This window comes from Pleurodeles waltl, chromosome 5 (assembly GCF_031143425.1).
Source record: "Pleurodeles waltl isolate 20211129_DDA chromosome 5, aPleWal1.hap1.20221129, whole genome shotgun sequence".
In the NCBI taxonomy this organism is placed as follows: Eukaryota; Metazoa; Chordata; class Amphibia; order Caudata; family Salamandridae; genus Pleurodeles; species Pleurodeles waltl.
In genome coordinates, this window is record NC_090444.1 from 277,320,601 (window position 1) to 277,338,942 (window position 18,342).

The following is an 18,342-nucleotide window of genomic DNA, read 5'->3' on the forward strand; positions in this document are numbered from 1 at the left end:
TGTGAAACACACCCCCCTGAAATCACCCAAATGTTTAGTTTTCAGATGAGTCTAGGTCTTGTGGATTTTTCTACATGGCAGCGTCCCAAATTCCATAAAGTGCATTACCATTCCACGTGGGACAATTTTGAGAATTAGCCTACCTCTGATGGCCCAAATGTAAAACCAAAACCCAAAATAATCAAATGGCCTCTTGCTTGCCGTGGGATAAGATGTTTTAGTGTGTGGGGGAGAGCTGAAAGACTGTTACCCCCTTCAGTTGGGGTGGGGGCATAACCAGGCCCATACTGGTTGGTAGCCACGACCCCACTATTTTTTTTAATTTTTATTCCCTGGCATCTAGTAGACTTTCTGCCCCCAGGGTGTGGATCAGGGGTAATTGCCCCATCTTCCCATTGGTGGGCAGAACAACTTTGGCCCCATTTATTTGGGGTGAGGGTATGGCCACACCCCCACCCTCTTATTTTGGAAAAATAAATCTTCCCTGGTCTCTGGTGGGCTTTCTGCCCCCCCCCTCCCCTTTAGGGCAGATGGGCCTTCCAAAAATGGGCCAATCTGTCCCCAAAGGGGGCAAATATGGCCAACAGTAATGTGCCCCAATGGGGAGCGAGCCTTACCCAAGGGGCTGCCCCCCTAAAGAAAACACACACACACACCAATCCCTGGTGCCTAAGTGGTTTCTGCCCCTTAGAAATATGCCTATCTGCCCCCAAGGGGAGCAGAAATGTCCTAAAATAAATTTGCCCCCCAGGGAAGCCACCCTTGCCTAAGGGGTTGCTCACCTTGCAGGAAATTGTTGCAAAAAAATAAACATCCCTGGTGTCTAGTGGTTTCTGCCCCCCTTGGGGGCAGATTGGCATAACAAAAATCAGCCGATCTGCCACCAAGAGGCACAGAAATGGCTTAAAATAAATTTCCCCCCCCGGGGAACGACCCTTGCCTAAGGAGTCACTCCCCTTGCGTGAAATTGACGCAAAAAAATAAAGGTCCCCGATGTCTAGTGGGCAGATTGGACTAACAAAAATCGGCTGATCTGCCCCCAAGGGGGGCAGAAATGGTCTAAATACAATGTGCCCCCCCCAGGGGAGTGACCCTTCCCTAAGGGATCGCCCCCCCCTCTAAAAAAAAAAAGAAAAAAAAAAAAAAAGATCCCTGGCGCCTAGAGGTTTCTACCCTCCTGGGGGCAGATTCGCCTAATAACATTAGGCTGATCTGCCCCTGGCGGGCAGAAATGTCCTAAAATAAATCCCCCACCCCCGGGGAGCGACCCTTGCCTAAGGGGTCACTCCCTTGCGTGAATTCGCCTTAAAAAAAACTTTCCTGGTGTCTAGTGGTTTCTGCCCCCCTTGGGGGCAGATTGGCCTCATAAAAATAGGCTGATCTGCCCACAAGGGGGGGCAGAAATGGCCTAAATATAATTTGCCACCTAGGGGAGGGACCCTTGCCTAAGGGGTCGCTCCCCACCTCTAAAAAACAAACTAAAAAAAAAAAAGATCCCTGGCGCCTAGAGGTTTCTACCCTCCCTTGGGGCAGAACGGCCTAATAACATTAGGCTGATCTGCCCCTGGCGGGCAGAAATGTCCTAAAATAAATCCCCCTCCCCCCGGGGAGCGACCCTTGCCCAAGGGGTCGCACCCCTTTTGCCAATTTCTGTAGTTAAATACATCCCTGGTGTCACTTCACGATCCGGCTTCTGAAATTGATTGCGTGCTGACGTCATCAGATGTCACTGGGGGGGGTCAGGGGGTGTCGGCGGTGGAAGGGGAAGTGCTTCCCCTTCCATCCCTGCCTTTGGGGGTGGGAGGGAAGCCCACGGAGGGTGCGCTAGCGCTCCCTCCGAGCTCATGTCCGAGGACCTAATGGTTACATCCTCGGCACAGGAGTATTGTAACGGTGGACGAAACCATTACATCCCCGGCACAGAAGGGGTTAATAGCGTATAAGTTTTCTTTATACAAAAAAGCACAGGGATACACCCATGCACTCACACATTGACATAGATCATACATCCATAGAAGTGCGCAGATAAAACAACATACCTACAAGCATCCATGTACAAACAGAGCATAACACTAAAAGACACCCATCATAAAGTCTGACACCAATGTACATAGAATTACAGTCACTCACATCTTATGTGCAATAGGCCTTGCACACAGATGAACAGATATTTTGTGTTATGGTTATTGGCTTTATTATGCCCTACACCACTGAGATGTCTCAAAGCATCAAAGATAAACTATAAAGGAGGGACAAAGGAGGAAATGGCAAAGGGGCCTTGTAAATGCAATGATATTCCCCAAAAAGGAGCAATATTGAGTAGCTAAACTGAAGAGTCTGGTTTGCGAAGTGAAAGCAAGAGAAGAAGTAGGGAGCACGGAAGAGAAGGATGAAGCAAAAGAGCAGAGGGGTTAATAATCAAGTGGAGGGAGGAAACAGTGCAAGAAACCGGGGCATAGAATGTTTTTGGGATCTAGGTATAGTGTTAAAGAGATGCGAGTGCACATCTGGGGAGCCAAAAAACACTTTAAGTAGACTAATACATAGATGTGCCACATACAGACAATAGACATAAAGATACACACACATCTAAAGCACCACAGATGCAGACAGATCAGAAACAGACACACAAAGAGGGAATGGGCTTTGAAAGGACAGAGGAGTGAATGCACAGATAGATCATAGACCTATTGTTACAGGCTTCATGTTCTTCTGTAGGGTGATCCCCAGATGTTTTGCCTTTGCCCTCCACTTTCTGCTGAATTCTTTTTTGTTGGCCTTAGGACTCTACACACTTTGCCAAATCGAACCACTGCTAAAGTGCTTGTGCTCACTGATTAAAACATGAAGGATTGGCTTATACCCAAATGGCGTATTCAATCTACTTATAAGTCTCTAGTAAAGTGGCACTACCTGGGCCAAGGGCCTATAAATTAAATGCTATTAGTGGACCTGAATCACTAATTGTGTCACCCACTTAAGTAGCAGTTTCATCATGTCTCAAGCCTGCCATTGCAGAGCCTCTGTGTGCAGTTTGCATGTCCTTGTAGTGAAAAACACTTAAATTAGTTTTTCACTTCTGCAAGGTTTATCTGTCCCATAGGATAACATTGGAGTTACCTTATTACATTTTATATGTGTAATTTCCAAATGGGAAGAGATAATCAGTTCCTGTTTTGTGTAAAATGAGTTATTAAAATGTACTCTATTTTTCTAAATTGGTTTGTGATTATTCTTATATTTTCACTTTATTTCTGTTTGTGTGCTGCACATGTACTTTACATATTGCCTGTAAATTAAGCTTAGCTGCTTTCTATGCCAAGCTACCCCAGGTTAAGCACAGGTTAATTTAGTGACTTTTTGTGGTTTGCCCGCAAGGGATTGCGGCTGTGTAGGACCAGGGCTCACAACCCAGTCAGCCAGCAAACCAATCTCTCACATTTGTCATCAGTGGTGAGGATCAGGACCTGTGTTTGTGCAGTAACATACAATGATTTGTTGCCCACTACCATCCTAAACTTAATACCATTAAAAGTTTTTTTTTTTTCTCCTCTATCTCTCAATTGATCATTTTTGAAGTCTGACTACTGCCTCAACTTCATAGACTTAGGACTCTTCTTTAAAAATAATCTTTCTGTTCTCATTGCGACAGGTAGCAAGAACCCAGGTGAGGAGTTCCTGAAGAAAAACGCAACTTCTCAGCCAATATATCTTCAGCTGAGCAAGACCTTATCCAACATTTGTAGGATTGTTGTGGCCCTGATATTCCTCATATGTTGCTTCTTAGGTCATAATCACTTGACACCAACACCACAAAACTGTGGATGGTTTCCCTCCATGAAGTCGCTTAAACCATCAGCTCTCTAGTGACTACCACATCTCTGTCTTTTTAGATGAGCGACAGTTATGATCAAGCCTACTAACCCATTGAGCCAAAAGTACCCACTCTATAAAACCCAGTGGGGTAAAGGATACTGATTTCATGCATATCTCCCTTCTTGCCATCAGAATGAAAATAAATATGATTGGTCCCTGTTTCTTAAGTCATTTTATATTAGTCCCTTCACCCTCTAAGATACCAACAATCACTAGTGCAAGGCTTACATTCATTTATCTACCCAACATCTTGTATAGAGCCTTACCCACCTCTTGCCAGAAGAGCTGGATAGTGGAACACTGCAAAACCATATATTGATCATCAGCCATCTCAAACCCACACTTAAGGCAGGTCTTCACCACTCGATTTCCCTGTCTTGACAGCTTTTTCAGAGTCCAGTATGGTCTGTGTAATGTAAGTAGATTAATTGTCGTGAGAGATGCAGATTCTACTGATTCCCAAAGAGTAGAATGAAATACTTGCAAGAAATGTGTAAACTCCAACGCTGTCAGGTCCTTTCTCCAAGTCTTCTCTGGCAAGTTGAAGACTTCATCGATATCTTGCTCTAGCATCCAGTACCATTTTGCCACCTCTAGTCTTTGATGGGAACATCCTTGTAGTTTTTTTCCCCACACAGAGTTACCACTTGATACAAGATGTGTGCACACTTGGCCAGTTGGTAGTAGTTAAATCTGGATAAACTGTCATCTGTAATCTGAGACATATCTTCCCAAAATATTAGACTACCTTCCTTGATAACCTGGCCACAGGAATTTTATTTTGCTTGTTTCGGAGGTCTTGCAAAATAGTCTTGCAGACATTCCAGGGTGCCAGGCAAATTCCAGATCAAGGCAAACTCACTATAGCATGGTATCCCCAACACTCTTCCAATCTGCACCTTAAGCCTGCATGTAGCGTTCAGAGTCTTCAGTCCAACCATTTTGAAGAACTTGGGATTTCCAAACTTATACAAGAACTGCTTGCACAGGTGTGGCAGATTTTTCAGCATGTCTTGGAACATAGGAGCTGTCTCCCTCTGGTGCCCGCCACTTAAAAATGTTCTTATATTCTTCAGCTGAAAGGTCCAACAGTAAAAGTGAAATCTGGGGCTGCTATGCCGTCTTCAGACTTTTTCCTGCGGAGTGTTTTCCAGGCAATTCTCACACCCCTAAATAACCAAATAAAACTGATTACTTCACCCTGCAGTTTCTTACAGCATTCTGCACTGAAGGTTAATGGAATCACATTGAAGATGCAGATACATTTTGGGAATATCAACATCCTTATAATATTGGTGTTCCCGAGACTTTTGCAGAGGAGAAACCTTAATGTCCTCAGCATTCTTCTAGTGTCCGTCATGACTTTATCTATGTTCACTTGGGCCATCTTATTTGTTAAATCAAGGGTGTAACTCATCAAATCGTCTGCGTGTATCGCAACTTTCTTTACGCATCCATGGCATTCAAAGACGACAATACTGGGGTTTCTTCTGATTAAGCATTCAATATACAAGTTGAAAAGCAAGGGAGACAATGGACACCTTTGCCGAGTATCTCTCCTTATTGTAACTTGTTCGGTCAGTCTCCCATTCACAGCAATTATTGCCATCGGCTCTTTGTAAATTAGCCAAATTGCTCCTGAAATTTGCTCTTGATAATGGCTAATCACTCTCTGTAAGAAAGGTACAACTCACTCTTTCAAAAGCCTTGGCAGCTTTGAATGTTAGGATTGTTAATAGCATTTCCCCTTCACTTGCCATATATACTGCTTCCACCAGATCATGTGTCAGCTTCTGTCACTGCTTTTCCTTGATGAAACCCTTTTGGTTCTCATGTAAGAGGCACTCAATCACCCTCTCCAGTCTCCTTGCTAAAATATTTGTGTAGATCTCATAATCACAGTGCAGCAATGAGATTGGTCTACAAAAATCACAAAATGTAGGGTTCTTATTAGGTTTTAATATCACACTGATTATAGCCTCATTCCATGATCAGTGGCAGAATATTTCCTCTTGAGAAAATGTCTGCTAACAATTTACCTAATACCAGAATTAGTTAATTCGCAAATGCAATTTACAGCTCAATTGGTAAACCATTGGGACCAGTTGCTTTCCCCTTTTTAAGTTCCTTCAGTGCCCCCTTACCTCCTCCTGGTCTGTCTCCTGATTAAAGCACAGCTTTGAATCTGGCCCAAGCTTTGAGAGTGGGACCTCCATAATCCAGTTTTCTATCTGATCTTCTGAGACCTCTAAATCATCTGTATATAAATCCTGAAAAATGTTTGTGAAAGCCTGTCCCATGTCTCTGTCATTTACACACCATTCACCAGTCTCTCTATCGCTAACCCCCCTAATAGCGTTCCTCACATTTTCCATCTATGTTTTCCAGCCTAATAATTTTCTACATTCTTCCTGATACTCATAGTGGGCTAACTTATTAGCCTCCCATTCCCCATGCAGAATTCCTTCAAAACAGTTAGCTAGTTCACCTCTTGCCTCTTTAATCTTGTTGTTTAGAGTAGTCACATCCTGTGTTCCACAATGGACATCCCTATCCATCTGGGCTTTTGCAATTTTCATCTCTAGATCCCTCAGGCCACTCTTGTACTCTTTGTGCTTATATGCCACTAAACTTATAATCTTCCCTCTAATAAATGCTTTAGAAGCATTCCAAAGCTGATCCATTGTTCATTTAAAACAAAACCACTGTACCCTGCCTTAACTGTCTGGAAACATCCTGGTCCAGCACTAGTATCCTATCTAAAGGCCATCTGAGGAGATCTAGTTAATTTGTCAAAAGTAAATCTATCTTCACTGCAGAGTGATCAGACAAGTGTTGAGGAAGGTGATTCCTCTCTTTCACTTTACTTGTCAATTTGGTATCTAAGAGGAAAAAAATCAGTTCTGGAAGAATGACCATATTTCTTGTTGTGAAAGTTGAAACTTTTATCCCTGACAGCCCTTTGTCTCCAGACATCACACAAACCCAAATCTTTTCACTACCGCTGCATGTGCTCCAACATTTTTGGAGAGTTTGCTGTGCTTCTTGTGGTGGATTTGTTAAGTACAGGATCTAATAGAAAATTAAAGTATTCTCCTGTCACTATAGAAGCTGTTGCCTCCAATAATTCACTGTATAAGTCCTGAAGGGGGCAAGGATCATTTATATTTGGGCCATAGTAATCAACTAATGTGTACCATACTCTCTGAACCTGAATTTTAGCTATTAACTAAAGCCGCCCGGGATCTGCTGTGTATTCTCTCAAGGTTGCCTGAGCTGAGCTCTTAATCAGATTGCCCACCCACTTTGTGCAACACATCTGAACTGTGCAGGCAAAGTACTTGATCCATTTTTGTTTCTTTAAGACTTCCTCAGTAGATGGGTCTCTTGTAATATCACAACCCTGGTTTCTGACTGCCTCAAGTATTCCAAGATCTTTCTACTTCCACTTCTTACCCTAAGCCCATTCACAGTCCATGATAAACAGCTTGAGGTGTGTTTCCTATTAACACCTGTCATTTTCTTCTGAATTCCTTACTTCTCCAGTATGTGAGCCCCTTACTCTGTAGACCACCCGCCATCATCTGTTCTTTCGCCTTATGTTACACCTTGCAAATGAGGATGTTTTTTATTTTTCTCAAAAATGCTCCCCATCCAGTGCCACATCCCCCTCATACCATCTAACTGTGTCACAAACCTACCCAACCATCCGGGGAACCTTCTCTACCATCCTTCTGGGTATTCTTGTTATGCCCATTTGAGCCTTTCCTCTAGTGTCAAGGTTACTTCTTATGCACTTTAATCTGTTTGACTAAATTCTCCCCCTTTCCTGCCTCTCTTAAGTTATGCATACTATTGTTCCACATAACTTTAAGAGTTGTTGGAAACTTTAGCTGTTTATTTCAAACAAAAGGGCAGCCCAATAATCCCCTGTGAGCTTGGGTATCCAGCTATAATAAGGAAAACTGCTGACAAGGGAATCATTCAAAAGCACAGAAATTTAAAAGATTCGGGCAGATATAAGTAGGTAATTATTTCTGATAACCAATAACAAATTTTTGTGATTCGCTATTTGGTATTCGCAAACACCCATGTAACATTTTGCAATTCCCAGTTGGTCACAAATAGACCTACTTCGTGAATATTAATGAGGAAGGTCTTGGTTTGTGACCCATTGGGAATCACTAAAATCACAGAGAAGGTGGCCTGCTTCAGTCAGCAGACCACCATGTTTGTGATTGCTTTGCAATCTTTTTGCTTTTCAATTTTTTTTTTAAACGCAGACAAATTTCCTTTAAAAAAAATGGGATGCACTTTAAAATAAAAAGTTTTCTTTTCATTTTTTAAGAGCAGGCAGCAGTCCCTGGGACCACTGCCTGCTCTTAAAAATGTATTTGCACACATTCACAAAGGTTAAGAGGTACCTTATGAACCCCTTCCCATTTGTGAATGGGTTACCACCTACTTGAAATAGGCAGTAGCCACATTTCAGTCGCAAAACATTCACACATGCCACTGCGATTCGGTATTAGGAAGGGATGCCCTAAGCATGCCCCTTTCTAATACCGACTAGCAAACCCAAATTTGCAGAATCGGGCTGTTTGCGAACGTGGAAAAGCTTTGTACATCTGGCTGTTGATATGATAGAAGTGCTTACTCCATGACATCCTAAACAAACTAGTGTCATTCACATAAAACTGTTTGATAATGCACTTTAAGTGAAAAACAACACAGACAGGCCTTTGAGATGATTGAATCCAAAATAACATGAATTCAAGAAGAGAAGATAGTAGATTTCACTACAAATGACATCCACGAGTACATTGACAATATGTTATCCAAGTACACCTACACTGTTCAGAGTTTTCGTCTGTCAATGTATAAGCAACATACTCTCAAGTGAAATAAAGTAAATGTCCGTCTATTCATCGAGACAACATATGTGCAGATGAAGGTAATTGCACCAGAGAGATGGGCTTGTTCTTGATGTTTCAGTCTCAAAAGGTATCAGACCACAAGACCACCCTCAAGACCAATACGATTTATAGAGATACATGGGTGACTCCACTGAAACTGATAACTTTACAACCAATGGATATAGAGCAAGTTTGGTAAGGAAGGGAGTTGTAATCTCTTTTCACTATAAATCATTAAGAAGTACTTAATTAAATGAAGGACTTTTCAATGTAGCGGCAACCATTCAAAGGTAAAACTACTCACTTTGAAAGCTGGCATTGTGACTAATCTGGACATTAGCTGGGCAGTGGCTTCCAGTTCCCTAAGTTCTTGAATGTATTTTTCCAACTCCCATTGTTGGTCCTTCATGGCTCTTGAGAAATCCGATCTGATACTAAAGGATCACTTGGCTTTCTTAAAGCTGCCCGATTTCAAGGCCTCCAAAAGTATCCGCTCTTTTAGGGTTTACAACATAAAAATTAATGAGGATAATTTTTGCATTTTTCCTATTTGGATTTTTCCTGAAAGGATCTCAGTGGATTCTCTGTATAACTGTAGCCAGTTCGCTAGGGTCCACTGATGGAATGAACTCTTTGATTAAATGAATCACAAAACCTTTAGGTCATCTCCTTTAGCACCTTCAGGGATATTTAGACTTCTCATGTTGTTACGTTTTACATTATTCTCTAGAGTTTCTAGTTTATCATATGGCTTCTTCTCACCTATTTTTAGTTCTTGGATCATTTCACGATTAGCCTCGACCTCCCCTTTAAGCTCCTCCAGCAAGCCTTCCATAAAATTCATGTTTTCCATTGGTGTAACTATCTTGCTTTCAAGAGCCTAACAATTGCCATGTATGTTTGCCTGATTTCTTTCAGAGACTGCACATTTTTATTTGACCTTTTCCACCAAATTTGTTAAGAGTCTCTCAACCCCTGCCTGTCCCATATGATCATGTGAACCACCATTTTCACCATCAGGTTGCAAGTGTGATTCTATGACCTAGTCCAGATCTGGCCCCTTTCCTGCCAATGCTTGAAATCTGTTCTCTGTAGGCATGCATGCAATAATTCTGTTATGCATCCTATGTCTTACAATCCCTCTCTTCCTTCACTTCCAGCCTCCATAATGGATATACACTCTGTTGTCTGATGTTTAGGGAGTTTTGTACACAACGTTGCAAGGGGTTTTGTGAGGAGGAAGATGGCTTATCTGCCTCTTTTAAGGACTGAGCCTTAAACAACGATCTCAGGGAGGAAGGGATCTTTGTGCTATGTACAGATTTTACTGTTCCCCCAGTTGTTCTCCTTGTCTTGTCTCTGCTTTTGGGTGGGAGGAGGGTAGTGCAGCTGGAGCCGAAGAGGGGTCCTGAGCTTGGAAGTTAGAAATACCTGTATTTTATTGGCAAGATTTACAAATACTGTAACTGTGGCCAAAACAGGGGGAGAAATCAGGTTCAAAACACCATCCTTGCCCTGTTGCCTTGTGCCGCCTTTCAGGTTTACCAGGCTCTCCAACCTTATTTCACTATTTATTGGTAAGTATCCTTTTTTTTGTCCTCATTCACCTCAGACTCCAAGCCAACTCCATTGCTTGACCTTTCCCACCCTCTCGCTAATGGAGATTATCTATGTTAGGGTCACAGCTTCTCTCTCGCTTAGCCTTCCCATAGAGGAGGACAGGCCAGCATGGCTGGAGAGCGGTGTATAATCATTGGACTCCTTCTTACACCAAGAACTTACACCAAGATCTTGCTCCCATGTCTGATCCTTCCATACACCCTCCGACCGCTAAATCAATTTTTGACTTGTGAAAAAGAGCACTAAGCCATTCCATATATGTTGGGGGAGCATGGCCACCCATCTCCTGCATATTTATCTTCCAGCTAGAAAATAGAATAAAAGAGCAGATTCCTCCCGTCTCTATTCCCCTCTGAACTCCTTAATTCCAATTCCTGTATTTGCCCAAATTTAATCAAGAGAAGGCTTACCGTAATTTCTTGCCTTAATATACTCAAGATAGTTTTACATACTTCTTCCCAGAAAAAATAAACATCTGGACACTCCAAAAACATATGAACATTCATGGTGCTCTGCAAGCCACATTTGGTACTCTCTACTGTCTCTCTTTTTGTAGTTTTGGAGAGCTTATCAGGCGAGATATAAGCTCTATGGAATGAGAAAAGATGATTTTTCTTTCGCAAAGCGTGTTTTACTTTTTTAAACAAAGTGCACAACGACGCTTCCCACCATATTTGCACTTTCTCAAAAACATAATGTCTCCGCAAAGTACTTCTGCCAGATGAATATCACTATCTAATCCCACCAAGAGTTCCCAATACCAGACCGCTGTCTTCTTGGGAGCAGGAAAAACTACAAGTAGTCTATTTTCCAGGAAGTTCACAGAGCCTAAATTCGCTCAAGTGCACCATGACCAACCTGTTAGCTGAATATCCTTCAGCCTGGGAAGGGACCCCCCTGTTTTCTCTTTTAGCTCTTCCCAGGAATGTAAAACATCTTCCCTGAAAAGGTCCCCCCAGACTTCTATGTTGGCCTTCCTAATTGGCAAGGCTAGTACATCTTTAAGGCATTCTGGTGTGCCTGGGAAATTCCAGACGGGGGCATTTTAACTATAATAACTAGCTTTCACTGCAGATCTTACCTGATACCAACTCTCAGCGTGATCCTGCAATATCTTGAATTTTAACTTTTTGAAGAATTTTGGATCGCCAAATTTATATAGAAAATGCTTTTTTGTCCCCTTTACGGTAGTGACCATGGCCTTGAACATATTCCCAATTGCTGTAGAATCCGGAGATGTAAACAGAATCCTCGAGTTCCTAAGTTGGAATGCCCAGGCATAATATTTTAAGTCTGGCAGTGCCAAACCACCCTTGTCCCTCCCTCTTCGCAACTTTTTCCAGGAGAGCCATGGGCCCCTAGACACCCATATAAAGGAGTTTATGGCTTGCTGAATTTTATCTAGACATCCTTTATGTATTGAGAGTGGGATGGTACTGAACAGGAAACTCAGCTTAGGTAAGATTACCATTTTAATCAGGTTGACTCTTCCCAAGATTGTCAGGGGGAGGTGTGGGGAGGTGTGCCCATCTTTGCATAATCTTATTGCAATCTCCCAGCAGTTGTTTTTTATTCTTCTCTGCCAGTTGCTCGATAACCTGTGTGATCATTATGCCTAAATATCTAATTTCGTCCTTTCCTTGAATTCTCCTTCAGATTGCAGGACATTATTTCTGTCTTCTCGCATACACACGGTATCCAGAAGCTCTGAAAAAGTTCTCTGCTTTGCCTAATAGTGCGGGAAAAGCTGTTTATAAATAGTCAGTATACACTAAGAGATCATCCACATATCAAGCTAACCTTTTTCTCCCAGCCCTTACAGCTAAAGAGGGATATTGTGGAGTTCTACCTTATTTTTCTAGCAAATGGTTCTATATAAGATGAGCAATAAGGGGGCAGGGGGCAGCCCTGCCCAGTACCTCTGGTTATCTTGAAAGACTCAGTAAGATTCCCGTTCACTAATACCGTTGTCAAGGGAGCATTGCAAATCAGTCCAATGGCCCAGCAAAATATTTTACCCAAATTACAGCTTCTCAAAATTGTTTTTAAGCCTTCATTGAATCTACGGTTAAAACCGCCAGAGGGACTTCAAAGGTAGTGGCCAAATCTATTGCCCCAATCAAATTAAAGGTCAATTCATTAAACCTTCTTGGTCAGGGTGTATCAGACCATTCACCACACTGTTTAGTCTATTTGCCAGTATTTTAGTAAATAATTTATAATCACTATTCAGCAGGGATATAAGCCTGTACGATTCGCATTTCACTGGACTCTTGTCTGGTTTCAGAATCAATGTAATGATCGCCTCATTCCATGAAATCAGTAATGGGGCTCCATCCTCAAGAATCCCTCTGAACAACTCTAACAGGGCAGCGCCTTGAGACCGTCATGGGTGAGTAACTGCACTGTACAAATATTGATTGATTGATTGATTGTATTATTGCCTCCCCCAAGGCCTTATACAATTCTACTGGAATGCTGTCTGGGCCTGTAGCTTTTCCTCCCTTGTAGAGTGCTTCTTATTTCCCCTGGAGTAATTGATTTATTCAGGACAGAATACTCAGCAGTGTGTCCTGCCTTTGCCAACCTCCTATATCTTCCTCTTGTTGTGTAGCCATTTTAGTTATTGTTCCATGCACGTTATTTTTAATTGCACACTAGGCCGCTGTGCACTTTAACCTAGATATATTTTATTGAGCTTGCTTTATTATTAATACAATAACCATTTTTACGGTCTTGTTTTATTTTCATTTATCTAACTGTTTTTGCCTAAGCCAGAACTCTGTTATCAAACAAGACATTCTTAATCACTCTGTGCTTTATTCAAGGCTGCAGTTCGGTACATTGCCTGTGAACGTGGTAGAAGTTTAGTCTCCAACATATGTAGAAAATACACATCTTTACGTAGGGACATTTTCTCAGAACATCAGCTGTGTTATTATATAAACACTTCCTTGTCCATTACACTTTAGGGGGAGATTCCAGCCAGGGAACCACAACTGTATGCTGATTGCTGAATGCTTCGCTACAGATGCTAACGCAGACCACAGGCCTTTACTTAGGTATGGGGGTTGATGTCTTCCCAGGGGACCTGAAAGGCAGAATTAGACCTTAACATGCTGTGCTCAAATTACCACCTAGATAGGAAATAGTCCATCGATCATAGTGACAATATGATCGCGTTGTTTTTATGCTTCACTCTTCTCGTCACAATTTTAATACTGTCATGTTGTGTTGCCCTGGTTATAGCAGCTCACGCTTTGCTCTCTAAGATGCAGTTGTTTTATTAAACTCATTATTGAGACATATACTGCCTCTGTTAGTCATTTATATATGAGACTAAATTGTAAATGAGATAACCGGATGCTACCTGAGCGACCACAACTTCCCTGAAAAGCCTAGTATGTTATGCGCTCGGCTGCCCAATCATCACTATCTTCTGGTAGAGATGAGGCACTGCTAGCTAGCCAGAGCAAAACCCAGATTGGAGCGACAGGTGTCACCTGCAGTGGGTTGGACTCAGTCTCCCACACCGCGGGCGATTCTGCCGCTCAAAATAAAGTAGTCTCATTAGAATAATGAGAGCATACGCGACATGGCGCCGCCAACGTTTGGCCAGGCTCTGATTTTCGGGTCCTCTGGAGTATCTCTGTCTCAGTATATATAATGACGCCTCAATACCATATACGGAGACGTCCGTGGTACTGAGGATTTCCACCCCAGCTGTGTACGTTATCCTATTTGCAGCTGGAGGTTGTTCAAGGTTGAAAGCCCTGTTTGGTGTGCCTTCTCTGAACTTATAGTGTTATTACAATGGCAAATCCACAGCAGGTGCAAATAGCGGTTAATATGAGACAACCTCTAACCTCTAATAACTACACATTTATTAGCAAATGGCCTTACTGCCCAGGTGGGTCCATTCACATTTGTGGTGGATGCCCATCCAGCGTATAGAACAGTACTTTTTTATTCTTGGGTCAGATTTCCAGCAGTTGATGGGAACACAAATACATTTCACCAATATACACCTGCAAATGCGCCTGGACAATACAGAGCATACGCATATTTAGAAGTATCTTTATCTTATCAAGAGCATAATAATTGGCTTAATGGCACCCTACCCCACACAATTTTACCAGTAAGGTTAGGTCCTCTAAGTAATGATGGCCCTACCTGGCCTTTATTAGCTACTTATACACCACATCCTGTGGCTGCAAATTTAGCAGTAGCTGAGGTTCGTCGCTTATATTGAAATAACAGCGATATATAGACGATTAGTACAATTTGTAATGCAAACACTAAATACAAACCCAGCACGTGCTGCTCCTGCACATCCACATGCAGCAACGCCAGGTATAAATCCTGCGACTGTACATTCAATTATGGGTAAAGTACCCGCCAAACAAGAGGAAACTCCGTTTTGGTTAGCACAAAAGATTAATGTGCTGGAGGCAGTATTTCCCCATACGGGACCTCAGGATAAACACAGAATACTAACAATGTGCTTGCCATTTGGGATGGTCCCTACAGTAGACAACTGTAATACTTGTGGCACGGTATTTGCCTCGCTTTATACAACTGCACACAGTAGACCAACACTTGTCAATTTACCGGAGGTGTTGAAACAAATTCAAGGTGAATATGGGGATGCAATTTTGCCACAGTACCCTCAATAATTTGAAGTAATCTTAAAGGGGAAGCAGTAGCGCTTGCAGTGCGCACGCGGCTCCGTGACGTTCCTCAACAGGATCAGGAACGAGAGCTTCCTAAAATTATCGCAGAGACATATTCTAGTATCAATAGAGACAGTTTAGAGGCCAGACTATCTAAACCACAATTTCAGGGTACATCGAGTAAAGATTCCCCCAAACAAGCACCTGAGGGTAATAAGAAACGCTGGGATAAAAAGCAACAAACTCCAAAGAAAGAGAGGGGAGAATCTCTGCGTATGGAGACCCCGCAGAATAGATATAATGTCAGAAATAGAGATAATATTAAAACGCCTGATAGATATCAATAAACTCATACACGCCAATCTCGTTCCTTTCAGGACTCATCGGAAAAAAGAAATGAGAGAGGTAGATGATCAGAGCAAAGGACAGAGTACGTGAAACCGAGACAGGAATCACAATGCTCTTCGGAGGTTTCTATTAAAAAAGAAGAGAAACCCGCCCAACAAAAACCACAATTCAAAAAGAAAAAGGTGGAAGCAGTCGCAGTCCGACAAGCCACTCAGGAAGAGGGTCCTCTTGAAGAACAAGAAATGGGCTCTAGCACTGCTAGACAGGGCGGCAGAGGTCACAATAGCTCACTGGAATCTTCTAGAGCATGTGGAGGTGAAAGCAACTGATGACTTTATACAAGTACAAGTCTCCATGCCTGATAGGGTGTATAAAGTAACGCTACAGTTAAAAGGAGTATCGCGCGGTAAACATATATGATGTTCTGTTGGCTGAACAAGATTGGCCACCTGAATTTGTTTGTACCTGCCCATATGGCGAAGACGTCATTAAGCCTTCCTTCTCGCCCCTTGTGCCAGAGGAACTCGCTGAATCCTATTCCATTGAATGGGCTTTGGCACAAGCACCTGCATTATACAGAAATCACGTAGGATGGGATAAAGAATCCCCCTAACATGTGATTCCTATTAAAAGTGAATCTCAACCGCAACCACAATACCCTATAAAACATGAAGCAAAAGCACTGGTGAGAGAAATACTCAGCCAATTAGAGTACCAGGGTGTAATTGAACCCTATGTCTCCCCAATGAATAATCCATTATTCCCAGTAGCTAAGCCAGACCATTCATATAGAATAGTCTTAGACTACAGACATTTAAACAGTCATACACACGCTTATGCTATACAGAATTCACATATCACAGCACTAATGAACAACATAGTGAGTAAAAAATACAAAACAACACTGGACATTTCCAATGTTTTTTTCTGCCAGAATATAGCGTCTGAGAGTAGGGACTTAACAAGTTTCAGGCTCCCAGAAAACATTCTGTTGTTTACCTCAGGGGTATAAGAACAGCCCAGGACTGTTTGCAGCACGTGTTACTGCAATCTTGCACGAGATTGACCCTGAAGCATTGTCCTATGTAGATGATATTTATCTTACGGATTATGAATTGCTACAACATTTAAGACGGGTAGCCTGCATTGTTGTCGGATTTGCTGAATTTGCCTACAAATTCAACTTTAAAAAAACAAAAATAGCCTTCCTAAGCGTCCTGTTCCTGGGATATGAGCTGTCAAGTGAAGGAAAGAGCCTAGCGCACAATTCTTAGAGAAGTGCGCACAGTTACAACCACCAAATACGTTTAAAAAACTCCAATCCCTATTGGGTTTCCTAAATTTTGGCAGAACTTACATTCCAGATTATGCTACACGCATAAAACCTTTATATGATCTAATACATCCCGATTTCTCAAGTAAATTCTGGACAATTGAACATACACGCATTCTTCGAGAGTTGCAAACAGACATGCTTGCAGCACAACATTTACATACGAGGGACAACAAAACACATTTGGTCATGAGAGCAATAGCAGGGGACATTGGTTTCACCTATGTGACATTCAATGAAGGTGAGACAGTCCCGATTACATACAAATGACACTTATATTCAGTGGCAGAACAACGCTTTGCTCCCACAGAGAAAATTCTAGCTGCTGTCCAGATGGCTGTCATTAAAAAAAGACCTCTTACCCAAGGAAAACGCATTATTGTTGTTTCATCGATCCCAGCCCTAGAGGCTGTTACAAAAGCCAGCCTCCCAAACGCAAAAGCATTACATCCACGTTGGATACAATGGGCTACGTCTCCGACAGCCACGGATGTAGACTACATTTTTGACTTGAAGTTACAAACTCAATCATTTTTACAATATGATATATAATACCCAGTTCCAGCAAATACATTGCCCATTGAACAATATAATAGAGTCATGTACACCGATGGCTCAGCACAACCTGCAATTGGTACTAAACACCAATATTCTGCTGCTTGCGCAGTCGTAAGTGGCTACATGGAGGGCGATAAATTGTGTCCTCTACATACTTTTACGCAAACCCTAGGGGATTGCACAGCACAATTAGCAGAACTAAAAGCTCTGCTGATGGCACTGGAACACACAGACCCTGCACAGCTTACGCTGATTGTTTGTGATTCATATTATTGTGTTGAGTCCTTCAATGAATACCTGCATTATTGGCACCAGAATGGGTTCAGAGATTCCAAAGGCAACACCATCAAACACAGACTTCTGTGGGGGAAAGTAGCAGATCTGAAAGAGACGCTACCAAATGTCCAAGTTGTACATACACTTGGACACCAGCGCGTTGGGATACACGTTGTTGGAAATACATTGGCTGATGAAGCCGCAAAGTCAGCAGTGGCTGTGGCCGCTGTAGCTGCAGTGACTCATTTGAGTTCAAAACCAGACGAAAACATTTGGGCTGCCGTGACAGCTACGGCTGATGGTACGCCCTATCCTAAAGGATTTCCTAACAAGTATCGCTATTGAATGGGAGGTATGCTGAACGCTGAGGTTAAGATACCAGGCGTAGGTGTACGAGACATTCCAATTAGAGACATAAGATCACAATTGATTAAAGCAGCGCATGAGGGGATGGCATCTGCCCATGCCGATGTGGCAGCTACAATTTCGATCCTGCAGGCCCGCTATTGGTGGCCAGGTCTTCACAAAGAGACCAAGCAGTATGTCCTTTGTTGTGACATCTGTCAACAAATTAAAGTTTCCACTGCCAAGCGCCCGCCGCAGACACCCCTCTTAATTTCAAACAAACCGTTATAATGTCTGTACTTGGACCACTGTGGTCCCCTAACACCAGATAGTGCATACAAGTATATTTTAGTCGCTATTGATTCATGATCCAGATTTGCATGGGTGTGGCCACAAC